The following is a 10,375-nucleotide window of genomic DNA, read 5'->3' as shown; positions in this document are numbered from 1 at the left end:
AAATCCTCATTCAAATGCCATCTCACCCATAATGTCTCCTCCGATCCCTCCGGACCTGAGACATCTTCACCTACCTTCTTCCTCATGTTCCTTTCATGCCTTTGGCATCTCCTTTCTTGTATGCAGTCCTCAGGCTCTTGCTTTTTGGTGACCGCTTGTCCTTTCAAGACCATTCTTGATACAGGCTTTAACTGAACTTCATTTGCAGGGCAATGTTGGGATGGAAGAGATACACTGTATGTTTGCTTTGACTATAGACCTGACCCTGTCCCACCTTTTCTTTTTGAGGTCTGGGGAGGAGAGGGTGAATGGTCTCAGACTGTCTCCTAAAAAATGAAAAACTGATCAACAGCACCCTCTTGTGGCCATATAAAAGCTCTTTGCATTTCAGCGGGCGTCTCCAAAAAGGGCAGGAGCATGATCAGCGAGTTGAAGCAGAAAGATGGATCAGTTGTCACTTTGGGACAATTCTCTTTATGAGGTCTAGTAAGTCCAATTAGCATTCCTTAATTAAACAAATACTTATTGAGCTTCTTCCTTGGACAAGGTAGTGCTCTAGGCACTGGGGTTATAGCAATGAATAAAATACAAAAATCTCTGCCCCCATTCTAATGAGTAGAGGTAAATAATAAACAATTAAAATATAGAATATATTTTAATATATATAAATATATAAAATATATATTTTATAATTTTATATAAAATTATATAATATATAAATTATATAAAATATAAATTTATATAATTTTATATAAAATTTTATATATTTTTAAAAATATATATTTATATATATATAATATAGAATATATATAATATAAAATATAGAAATATGAGATATTGGGTGCTATAGAAAGTTAGGTGGGGGAGGAGGAAGGGAATTATGGGGAGCAGCAGCTGCAATGCTCACTTGAGAAAGTCCCATTAATGGCCAAGACCTGAACAAAATGAAGAAGCCGTGTGGATGTCCAGAGTGGGGAGGGGTGGTGGTGTAGCATGGCTGACAGGGAGACAGCCAAGTACACAGCCTTGAGGTTGGAGTGTGCATTTGAAGTTCCTCTGCTGATTCCATGCTCATATCTTTGTAATGGTCCCTCCATTAAACTCTTCATTGGAATCCTCCCAGTTGAATTCTGGTTCCTGCCAGTACCTTGGCTGATACCATTTATTGGCCAGAAGGATTCCTTAGGCTGGAGGGTTTCAGTATTTGGATGATTCTATGACTATAGGTGTACGTGAAGAAAATAGCTGCAATTGGCCAAGAAATGCATAGCCAGAGTATTACTTCCTGAGCAGTCTCCAGTCACGCAATCCCTCATAAGTTCATGGAACTCCTAGGCTCTCCTCAAGCACCAAGTCCTTCCCACAGATACATCCTAGAGAGACCTGGGAGCATCCTAATATTCAAGACTGGCTACGAAATCTGAACTTGGGAAAATAAGGACATAGTAGGCCCATACTTACAGTCAGCGATCCAGTGGGGATTTGGAACCTTGAAGTTGTGTTAGAAATCTATGTTGCAGAAGTGCCAGTGGTCTTTTCTGCCACCCAGAGAGCCTCCCTCCAACCAGGACACTGGCTCCAGAAGGGCCTAGATGGCATTCCCAAATCTGGGAAGGAGAAAAGGGGTTACTGCTGCCTTAAGTGAGCAGTGGTGGCCTGGACGTCTGACTTCCAGCAACTGGGAGTTTACCACCTCCCAGATAGCCATCAAGTTCTGAAAGATTTTAACAAAATAATACAAAGCACCTACTATAACAAGGGGCGCATGGTGGGTATTTAACTAATGTGAGTTTCCTTGTCCTTATATGAGAAAAGTTTGTCTTTACCTAGTAGTTCATCTTAGTTCTTATAAAGCTACACAGTAAAAATACGGTTTCTGTCATATTTTAGTCACCAAAATTGAACAGCCTTCTGTTTTCCAAAAGAACATTCCCAGGTCCTTTAAGCAGTCACATGACATGGCTTCTAGAATTGTATTATCTCAGATACCCTCCCCTGGACACCTACCTACCGAGCTGAATAGAATACTACAGATGAGGTCTGACTGACAAAGTACGGTGGCCCTATTTATTCTGAACAGTTACTGCTTCCCGAGAGTTCATTAGCCATTTTGGCAGTTGTAACAAAGATATGTACTTGGAGTCAACCAAGATCCTTAACCTTTTTGAATATGAATTATTCTTACTCTACATCGCCTTTGTTTTGTATTTGTACAGATTAAGAGATAATACTAAACGCAGGATTTACCATGTGCTCAATTACTTTTTTTTTTTTTTTTTTGGTTTGGTTGCTTCATTCAAACCCTGATTCTATGAAGGAATTGATTAGCCCCTTTAGATGCCAGAGACACCTGGTAGAGTAGAAACTGCTGAAGCAGAGAGGCTTGGGTGTGAAATCTCCTTTGGCCTTGTAATAATTGTTGACCCCAGGCAGCTAGTTAACCCTTCCTTTAAGGTAGCTAATCATTCTCTCCCCCAGGAGCCTGTTACTACAGCTGCAAGTTCTTTCAGTATTCTGAATGGAATTTCTTTGGGTCTAGAGGCTTGAATTCAATTAAATGGATTAGGTACCCTCCTTATATCTTCTCACCTATCTTAAAACTTAATTACCTATTAACTGTTTCAGGCTATCCTTTTTATCATGGGAAAGATCAATTTCCTTGATAGAGAGGGCTGATGTGAAACAGTACTCTTATCTATTAATATTATACCCCATGTCCTAAGGAGGGGCCTATCTCTTTCATTTCTCCTGTTCCAAACACAGCATTGGAAATGTCTTTTGTAAAAAATGCACTTTGTAATATCTTTTTGCAAACCCCAGTGTTGTCTTGAAAGAAAGCACTGAATATGGAGTCAAGCCTTGGACCCTGGTCCTGGTCTTTCTGTTACTTATCTAATTTTATACAAGCCACATATGTTTTCTGTGCTGAAAGTTGATTTCTGCATGCTTTCTAAGATCATTTGTGCTGACATATTTTGATTCTATGGACTACTCCACCCACATCCTTGCATAAGTGAGAAATAGCCCTTGAGTAGCCTTCTCCAAGCTGGTCAGGCTTCAGCCCTTACAGCGATCTTAGCCCTTTCCTGGCCTTTCCTCTTTCCCAGGGCATCCATCTGGAAACTGGAAGTGCTTTCATCACTTTTTCTTGTCAGGAGTCTCAGTGGGTGATACTCCTGTAATTCTTACCATCTTCAGATGGTTTCTTAAGATGTTGCTTAAGAATGTGTAAAGAAGTTTGGTTTAAAGGCTTCAATCAACAAACATTTACTGAGTTCCTAGTATGTGCCAGGCACTGCACAATAAATGTACTGGAAGGCAGAGGTGAAGGAGGAATAGTTCAAGAAATAAGCAATGAACGATGCTCTCAAAGACTCTTGATTTTGTGGCAGATTCTAGCACTCAACATCAAGGTTAGACGTAACTCTGAAGCTTCTCTGAAGTATAAATGCTGACTTAACTGGAGCTCAGAACTATCAATAGCACAACATATATTGATCATCTACTATATTGCAGACATTGCTAGATATGGTCTTCATTTCATAGTTTGGTGAATGGCCTGGGATTATCCAGTTAGCAAATCGCAGAGCCAGGGCTCAGGGGCCATCTCTTGACTCCCCCAGGACAGTTGCCTTTCATGTCTCAGATGTAATAAAGACCCTCAAAGTCATCTCCCAATCCAATATTAGTCTTCCTAATTAGTTGAACTATTGAATCAGTTAATTGTAATCAGCTACGTATTTTCCTAAAGTTACTCTAGAGATCAAGTATCATTCCATTCACTATGTGAAATTTTACTTTGGAGCTTAATTATATTTCTAGTTTCATGATTCCAATTAAAATTAAAAATGCTTTGGATAATGCCTTAAGGCATTATGGGTCTTTTATACCTTCGTATGAATACAAGGTGGGAGAACTGGATTTTATTGGGGGGCTGCTGAAATATTAAGGCCACAGTCACCTGCAGGTGGGTGAGGGTGTTGAATTGAGGGAGGAGTAGGGAAACTTAAGTAATTATTAGAGCAGCTTTGCCTGAAGGGGTCTTGAGAATCCTATGTAAAAGCTTCAATTCTCACATGTAGCCATGTCACTCTCATGTTACAGCTGTTACCATTATAAAATTGGACCTAGAGGGACTCCAGCCCATCCCAGGGGTGCCACTGTCCCCTGCAGGTTGCTCTTCTGTAAAGCTCAGTTGAAATGTTCATAGTGGGTCTTTTCCCCGCATTCCACATATTGAAAATATTGCTAGAATTTTCCTGCTGCAAATGTAGGTGGCTAAGAGATTCCTTACCTTCCAGGCCAGTTTAACCTAGAATTACATTGGCACTCAACTTTAAACAAAACCACATGGCAGTTTAAACTTTCTACAGGTCACACTCAGTGTTGCAGTCTGGAAATAAGAGGTAAATCTGAGAGTAGGTGCTGAAACGTCCACCCACCTCTCCAGGCATGGTGTGAGTATCTCTGATCTAGGAAACTGATGAGTCTACATGAGCCTGGAGCCTAATGCACCAGTGACTTCCTGTGAAATGGGAAACCTATCTCTTCTCCTTGCCTTACTGGGAAGATTACTGTAGACCAACCTTACAAGAAAAAAATTTCAATTCACCAAATTTTAATGTCCCTCCTGCCTGCGCTACTGTGCTAGGAAAAATAGGCACAACACAACACAATTGTGCATTTCATTATATAATTCCTACTTTGAAAGAGTTTATAACCTATTAGCAAGGGAAAAAGAAAGTGCTCAGTAACTCTAATGTAAAGAATGAAGGTACTACCAATAAGAGGATACAGAGTGCCAAGGAGGCTCAAAAAAGATTACATCAAGGACAGGAAGGAGCTAATGGGGGAGGTGTCACTTGATATAAACACTAACAGAGAGATGGCATTTCAATCCGTGAAGAATGCAGGAGGAAGAGCTTCCTAACTGAAGGGAGGGGAGGAATGATAATCCCATAACTCCCCCAGGCTTTTACATAATCTAAACTGCCCAGGGAGAGGACAGAGTTACACAAATCCTTTGAATATTGAAAGAAAATTCTCCCAGGAGAGAAAATCTTAAGAGCAGCTTCCTTGATTACTGATTGTTGAAGAGACATTGTTAATTATTCACTTACATTTGGTACACAAGAAAGTTCAAGATGGATTCAATAAATTTGTACCTCCAATGGATTAGATTTCTGGGGATTAGAAGAAGAGTGTACCAGATAATCCTGAGGGCCCTTTATTGGTTTGCAAATTGACCCTCATACACAGAGGGCAAGGAAAGACTGAAGAGTCAAGTCACTCCAGATCCATAGGTGACTGCTAACCAGAATCTTAAAAGTTTGTATAGAGATTTGAAGCAGGTTCTGTGAAATACCACATCCAGATGATCTTAACAACACATGGCTCTTTCAAAGTGACGTCCTTGAGGCAGCTTCTACTTCAGGGAAAGCAGGTGGAAAGCACATTCCAAGGACGGGGCAGCAAGGAGCCACCCATTGCCCAGTGCAGCACATGTGTCATTAGTGGTCGAGTCCTCTTGATGACCTCCTCCAGCACCCTCCTAGGTTAAACTTCCTAAATTTAAAATTCAAGGCCGGTGATTCCCAGAAATACTCAGAACAAAGTGACACATTATTTAGTAAAGGAAGTGAAAAGAGAAAGAACATTTTGAGGGCCTGTGGAAGAGGAATCCAGTTATTTCCTTTACACCAGAGAGTGTCAGTCTTAGTAATACATTAGAGTCACCGGGGATATTTGAAGATCTTGGTGCCTGGGCCCTAATCCCAGATTGATTTCATTTAGGGGCACTGACGTTTTTGACATGTCCCTGGTTCCTCCCAACTCCGCACCACAGATGATTCCAGTAAACAGCCAAGGCTGAGAACAACTAGCTCTAAAAGTGTTTACAGTAACCTCCAGACTCTTTGAGCAAAGATGGGTGGGGGGGCTTATTTCCAAATTGGGTAAATAAATGAGGAGAGGCAGGGACATTTCTACATAAGAAGAGAGTTTCACTTCAGTAGAAAGCTCCCATTCTGCTTGTCCTTTCTTTGTATCTATAACTGCTTTGGCAAATTTCCCAATCTTTGGGTTTACATTTGCTCTTACCTCCTTTGCCTTGATAAGATAAGTCTCTTTAGCATATTGGGTCCTTTCTATTCCATGGAAAGAGTATAGAGATCAGGTAAAGCAACAACTTGCCCCTTTCCAGATGTGGGAGGAAGAAGAATGGCCCTGCCAAGGTATCCACATCCTAATCTCTGGAGCCTGTAAATATATACCTCATAGGAAAGCCTGTAAATGTGATAAAGTTAAAGATCTTGAGATGGAGAGATTATCCTGTATTTTCTGAGTGGGCCCAATGTAATCACAAGGGTTGTTACAAGTGAACAAGAATGGAAGGAGTCAGAGTTGGAGGAGATATGAAGCCAGACACAGAAGTCAAAGAAATGGAAGATGGAAGGGGGCTGTGAGACAAGAAACACACACAGCCTCTAAAAGCTGCTAAACATTTTACACACATTATCTTACTTAGTCCTCCCAACATCCTTGTTCTATAGGTCCTTTATTACCCCTTTCATGGAGGAAGAACCAGAATCTCTGAGGGGTAAGATTGATATTTCTTAGAATCTAGAATGTCACTAATTATAGCATGCGCCATTATATTAGGTGCCACGTGGAAAAAAAGACACTGCAAATTAAACAACATATCATCAACACACACCATTTCTAATTCTAAGTCAAAAATCACAAAATGAGATACAATCTTCCATATGATAACTCCTATATTGCCTTGTAGAAAAATCAAGTGTTAAATTCTTTTTTTTAAATTTTTTTAATGTTTATTTATTTTTGAGAGACTCAGTGACAAAGTGAGAGCAGGGGAGGGGCAGAGAGAGAGGGAGACACAGAATTTTTGAAGAAGGCTCCAGGCTCTGGCCTATCAGCCCAGAGCCCGACATGGGGCTTGAACCCACGAACTGTGAGAGCATGACCTGAACAGAAGTCGGACGCTTAACCGACTGGGCCACCCAGGCGCCCCAAGTGTTAAATTCTTTAAAACATGTTTCACTTTAAAAAAATTCTTCTCTGGAGCCCTTAAAGCCGCACTGCCCAGTACGGTAGCCACTAGTGACATATGCCTAGTCCAAAATGAGATGGGAAGGAGGTGTCGAACACCTTAGACTTAGTATGATCAATAAAAGAAAGTTAAATATAGAAAAAATTTCTATATTGATTACACATTGAAGTGATAATTGTTTGGATTTGTTGGATTAAATAGGATAACATTAAATTAATTTTACTTTTTTCTTTTTCCTTTTTAATGTGGCTTCTAAAGATTTAAAACTACAATGTGGCTCATGTTCTATTGCTATCGGGCAACACCGCCTTAAAGCATGTGGGTAATCTGCCTATTTGGTAAAATAGCACAATTCTGGAATGATGGGAGTTGTGTGTGTGTGTGTGTGTGTGTGTGTGTGTGTGTGTTTCAGAGCAGAAAGGATGATGTGCACAAGATCTATAAGGTTCAGGCAGGGTGGGGTGTATGTGGGTTATTGGAAGTGGAAGGGGTCAGGGCAAGATGCTCATTTATGTATTCACTTTGGAATATGTCACTTTTTAATTTATTTATTGCATTAAAACATATATAACATAAAGTTTATTATTGTAATCATTTTTAAGTGTATTAATTCAGTGGCATTAAGTATATTCACAGTGTTGGGACGCTTGGGTGGCTCAGTTGATTAAGTACCTGACTTCGACTCAGATCATGATCTCACGGTTTGTGAGTTGGAGCCTGGCATTGGGTTTTTGCTGTCAGCACACAGCCGGCTTCAGATCCTCTGTCCCCCACTCTCTCTGCCCCTCCCCCATGCTCGTTCTCTCTCTGTCTCTCTCTCTCTCTCTCCCCTTCCCTCTCTCTCTCTCTCAAAATAAATAAATAAACATTATTTAAAACATATATTCACAGTGTTTTTCAACCATCAACCCTATTCATCTCCAGAACGTTTTCATCTTTCCCAACTGAACTCTGTACCCATTTAACAATAATTTCCCACTCTTTCCTCCTGTCAGCCCCTGACAACCATCATTCTACTTTTTGTCTCTCTGAATTTGACTACTCTAGATACCTGACATAAGTGGAATCATACAGATCCTTTTGTGTCTGGCTTATTTCACTTAGCACAATGTCCTCAAGTTCATTCATTCCTTTTTAAGGATGAATAATAGGGGCACCTGGGTGGCTCAGAGGGTTAAGCATCCAACTCTTGATTTCAGCTCAGGTCATGATCTTAGGGTTGTAGGATCAAGCCCCATGTCAGGCTCCATGCTGAGTGTGGATCCTGCTTAAGATTCTCTCTCTGTCCCCTGCTCATGTGCTGTCTCTCAAAAATAAAAAAAATTAAAAAATGCATTTTAAGGATGAAAAATATTTCATCACATGTTTATACCACATTTTGTTTATCCATTCATCTGTTCCTGGATGCAATGTGTCCCTTTGCACTTGCTATGTTACTTATAATTGTTCTACTTTTGTTGAAGGGCTTTAGCTCTGATTTATCTCATTTTCTTTTGTAATTGTCCAATGGAAGACTTCTGGCATAGGGGCTCTTAACAGATACCTTTTAATGAACTGAGCCATTTACAAATTGAACAATTTTTTAGAAAAACCAGGAGCACACATTCTCTGCCAAAATGTCAATATATTTTGACAAGTTAGAAGAAACTTTGTTAACAAATAATTTGTCATAAGGTCTCCCTAACATGACAGTTCTATTGGGTCCTGAATTCTTGTGATAGGATTTAAGTTTAGGAACTTAGGGCTATTCTGCTATAATATTTATCCAGTGCCTCCTGTCTACAGCCTTTGGAAAGTAGACATTCTACAAGATTACTTGGCTCTAGTGAATCTGTGCATAGCAAACCAGGAACCAGGATGCAAAAGCCTTTCCCCCTGCAATGTCTCTCCACTGTCCTCTCTTAACAAAGCTTAACACTTGGCCAACTGACAAAGGAAAAAGGAAAAGTATTTGTGGAGCCATGATCCATTTTCACAGAGCAGGCAAAAAAGGATGAATTTGAAGCTCAGAGTCAGTAGTCTGTAACTGGCACAAAAACTTAAGACGAATGGTGGAGCAAGACCTATCCAGCATGATAGGCTGTGCAATCCTACTCTAGCAGGCAGGAAGGGAGGGAGTTTGTTAGGACTGAAGGATGAAATGTCTAGTGATATGTAAAGGAATATTTGTTTTTTGAAGTCCCCAAAGATGCCTTTGGGACCTGAAATGGATAGGAGAACCCTGACTCCAGTAAGACAAGTGTTTAACACTGTTACCTGAGAAAGATCATACAGTCCATATCTCATGCCCAGTGCTGGTGACACCATATATGTTCCTTCAGCAAACATTTAATGAACATCTACTATGTGCAAGTGCTACTCTAGTCACCAAGGCAACAGTGGTAAACAAGGCAGTGCCTGGCCTCTTGGCCCTTAAAACAAGACAATGGATATGGAACAAAACAACAAACTAGTAACAAGACAATATACAACAAAAAAATTAAAACATATGAAAGACAATATACAGGAAACACTCCGGGTGATGTCATAAAAGGTAACAGGAGAAGGGTCAGCTGAATTAGATGGGGTACACTGGAAAGGTTGATCTGTTGAGGTGGCATTCATGTTGAGAACTAAAGGAGCTAGGTATGCAAGGAGCCAAGAGAAAAGCACTCCCAAGAAGAGAGAAGAGCAAGGGCCAAGGCCTCAAAGCCAAATTAACTGGCTTTGCTCAGAGTGGTGTTGGGAGGAGAATAAGGTGGGGGGAGACAGAGAGGCCAGGGAGGGGAAGCATCCCTTGTCAACAGCTTGAGTATATTAAGGCCAACTCACACCCCTGCAGCAGGCAGAGGTGCTGACAGAAAGAAGAGCCCTAGGGTCCCATAAAGAGAAAGAGAAATCATCTGAATACAATGTCTGTGAATATCCTTGGGATACTTCAGCATGGGTGGTATGATATCATGCGTCTGTAGTCCAGCTTCAGCTGGTACTCCAAACATGAATGCAGCTGGCCTCGAGGGTCAGCTAGCATCGAATCAGAAAGCTATGCTCTAAAGGCAACAACTACATGCACTTCTCTTATCTATCACTCAATGGATACTAGAAGCTTGGGTGATGAAATGAATTTCAGAATGAGTTGTATCTACAAAATTAATGGCTAGTTAGTATGTCTGAATGTTAGGAAACTGGCTCTTACTGGTAAAATTAAGGGTATGCAGTTGGGCAGACCGGCCAAAATATTTTTAATATACTCCCTATTCATGCATGAACAGAGAGTATAGGAATCCAATGAGGTATACAGGCTATACCATATGTATGGAACTT

This window comes from Panthera leo, chromosome B3 (assembly GCF_018350215.1).
Source record: "Panthera leo isolate Ple1 chromosome B3, P.leo_Ple1_pat1.1, whole genome shotgun sequence".
Taxonomy (NCBI): Eukaryota; Metazoa; Chordata; class Mammalia; order Carnivora; family Felidae; genus Panthera; species Panthera leo.
Note: the sequence above shows the minus strand (reverse complement) of the source record.